This window comes from Lepidochelys kempii, chromosome 20, assembly GCF_965140265.1.
Source record: "Lepidochelys kempii isolate rLepKem1 chromosome 20, rLepKem1.hap2, whole genome shotgun sequence".
Classification (NCBI taxonomy): Eukaryota; Metazoa; Chordata; order Testudines; family Cheloniidae; genus Lepidochelys; species Lepidochelys kempii.
The window spans coordinates 25,629,343-25,632,741 of NC_133275.1; positions in this window are offsets into that span (position 1 = coordinate 25,629,343).

Below are 3,399 nucleotides of genomic sequence, written 5' to 3' on the forward strand. Positions count from 1 at the left end.
CGGCAAAGGCCCTAGGCTAGGCCTCAGAAGATCTGGATTCCATGTCAGGCTGTGCCTGTGTGACACTGGACAAGTCATTAGCCCTCACTGGGCCTCACTTCCCTGTATGATAGAACCCTTTGGTCAGGCTGGTCTATGCCGCTCTCAGAGGACTGTCTGTCTCAGTGCAGTGCCCTGAATTCAGATAGATGCAACTACCCTAATCCAACTCCTACCCAAAGGGCTCTCTGGCCTCCCTCTTTGTGCTCAGCTCTTTCCACAGGAGAGGAGAGATCACAAGAGTACCAAAAGCCATCTGCTTTGGCTCTAGATTTCACCCTCAGGGGCCCAGCGCTCCACTTGGGAACAGGAGTGTAGCGGCATGGCTGAGGAGGACCAGTGAGCTATGCTGAGGGCATACCCAGTTTTCAGGCAGGTTTCTACTCGGCCTATTGAGCTACCATGAGCGTATACAAATAGGGGAATCATACCCCTACTTCATAGTGTAAATGTCGCCTAAGTGAGCACCAACATGTTCTAAAAACCTGGTCTCTTCCAGGTGTCTTACACTAGGCTTCCACAGGGACTAGACACTCTGCAAGTTTAGGCCCATATTCCTCAGACAGCCCCTACCCCGTAGATAGCGAGGGCACCCGAGGGTATGGTTTCCAGTCCCAGGGAGCCTAGCACCAGGCTGCCCTGTGAGAGGCAGATGTAAAGGGCTGAGGATGCTAGGCTACAGCAAAGGACAGAAGCAACATCAAATCTTTCCCTGCCAACAGAGCTGGCGGATCCTTCAGCAGAGGGGTACTTGAGAAGGGGTACAAACTCCCAGTCACTCGCTAATTGAGCAAGGGCATAGGATCTCCAAGCCAGCTGTGCATCCCCTCTCCACAGGCAAGCGACAGTGCCTGCAGGAACCGAGGAGACATGAAAATTAACCACAGCTGAAGGACCTGTGAGCTGAAATGCTGTGTCTGAGTGTGTCTGTGTGTAAAGGATTCCAGATTGCAGGCCAGAACCAGAGCAGCAATTAGGCAAGCACTGGCTATTTGAGATGGAGGCTGTACTTTGTGTTTTCAGAGCGAAGATCCTTAGAGCACACTGCCATGAGAGTGAGCAGGGAAGGGATGTTAACCATGGCTTTCCCACCTCACCTGAACTGAAAACAGCTTCAGAATGTAACTGCAATGCAGGGCATATTTACCCAAAAATAAAATCCTTTCAGCGGAGCCCCACTGCATGTTAATGGAAGAGTCCTGCATGCCAGAGCCAGCAGGAGTCCCAGGGCTTGAGTCATTGCTGCAGGTAGGGTAATGTCCGTGTGCAAGCTAATATGGCTCCCTGCAGTTCAACACAGGTTTGAGTCATCTCAGCTCTGTCCACAAAAACAAACTGGGCAAGGAGACTTTCCACATTCGCTACCGCCACATGCTACAGCAAGGTTTCTAAGGACAGTCAGACAAACTCCAAGATAACACAGAACAGGCCCCCAGGCAGAACCCCACCATCACTGCCAGGAAAAAGAAAAGGAGTACTTGTGGCACCTTAGAGACTAACCAATTTATTAGAGCATGAGCTTTCGTGAGCTACAGCTCACTTCCTCAGATGCTCTAATAAATTGGTTAGTCTCTAAGGTGCCACAAGTACTCCTTTTCTTTTTGCGAATACAGACTAACACGGCTGTTACTCTGAAAACTGCCAGGAAAGAAATTTCTGTTCTCAGACACTTCAGAGCATTTGTTTTTGCTGCTAATGCCACAGCAGGGTCTTAGTGGCAGGAAAGGGGAAGGGCTGGGTCAGATGGTATTTCTTGCTATAGCATCAGGCCATTCAATGGTTCTGCTTTGGAGGCCATGTCTCAGAATACCCTTTTCCATATACAGCTGAGATCCAGATCAGCAAAACACGAGGGCCGAGTTGGATGAACGCAAAGGAACGGTCAGAGCAGTTCAGACCAGCAGATCATTTAGCCCAGTCTCCAACATGGCCATTACCAACTGCAGGAAACTCTATAATGGACAATTAGGGAATAATGTGCCCAGGGGAAGGCTTTTTTCCTCCCCTAACACCCACTCAGTTAGTAGTTGGCTTGGATAGCTGCCCTGAAGCACCCAGGTTCCTTATCCCTGCACTGTATGGATGGGAAGCTCTTTATGGCAGGCCCTAGGCATACAGTACTCCTAGCACTAGGGGGCAGATACCCAATCATAATAAACAACATCCTACCTACTTTACCTGTGAGTGTTCTCATTATCCATATAAAACATCAAATGCTTTTCGAAATCCCACTAAACTTAATATCTTGTGGCAGAGTTTTACAGGTCAATATTATGTTTCAAATCCCTTACCAGCTTGCAATCCAGCGCCTGTGTTTCATTAACTATCCCCTCACTCCAGTATTACCAAAAAGGGTTGGTTTTTTTTTTTTTTTTTTTTTTTTAAAGAAAAGCACCCAATTTGGCCAGCCCTTTCTTTTGGGTGTACTTACTAAAAGTGTCCTGATCTTTTCAGCCTCTCCCACCTCCAGACTGCTTCTCTTGCTGCTCTACCTTTTGAAAAGGAGACGACAGAGTTGAGACCATGTAATTCACGCTTAAACCTATTACAATTCGGAAACAAAAATCATGACCAAGTCCAGCTTTAGAAAGCATTCAGCTGCCAATACTTCAGCTAGTTCACCTTTGACCCTGTTTTCATGATATTGCACAGTGGTTTGGGGGTAATTTTCCTTTTATAAGTTCTCACCTGTCACCCCCAACATAGAGGGTATTTTTTAAAATATGTTGCTATGGAGACTAACTCATCTGATATGCAAGAGCCTTCCATTTCCCCAGAATGGCTAGCAAGGGAAAGAGCAGAGACAGAAATTCAAGAAATATTCATTTTCAGACGCCTCTTAGTTTAGGTGATTATCTTAATTGGCTGGAGCTTTTGGGAGATGTCGCCTTTCCTCATTTTTAAACAAGATAGGAATTTTTAAATCACACCAAGGAGTGAGTCTGTAATGGCTGGTTTGATATAAAGAAAAACTCTGCAGATTTACAGAACTGAGAGAAGTTGGGAAACAGTTACTGAATTAGACCCTAAAGAGCCTGATGTAACATTCTTACTCACACGGAGTTGCACCTGACTCCATGATTCCAACAGAACTATGCCCTGGGCAAGGCCCTACTCAACACAGCCACAAGTGGCAGAATCAGGCCCCCCGTTATTTGGTGGCTGTTTGATTTTCTTTCAAGACCCAGAAAGAACAAGTAAGAACAGCTTTGTTTAATATCACTGGAGTTATATTTCCATTTTAAGATCAAACTGGCCAAAGCTGCCTTTACACATGCTGCACAGGGATTTAAAAAAGACCAAAGAGATCTGAACAATCTAAGGAGGAAGGGAAGAAATAATGAATGCCAGAGCTTTGGA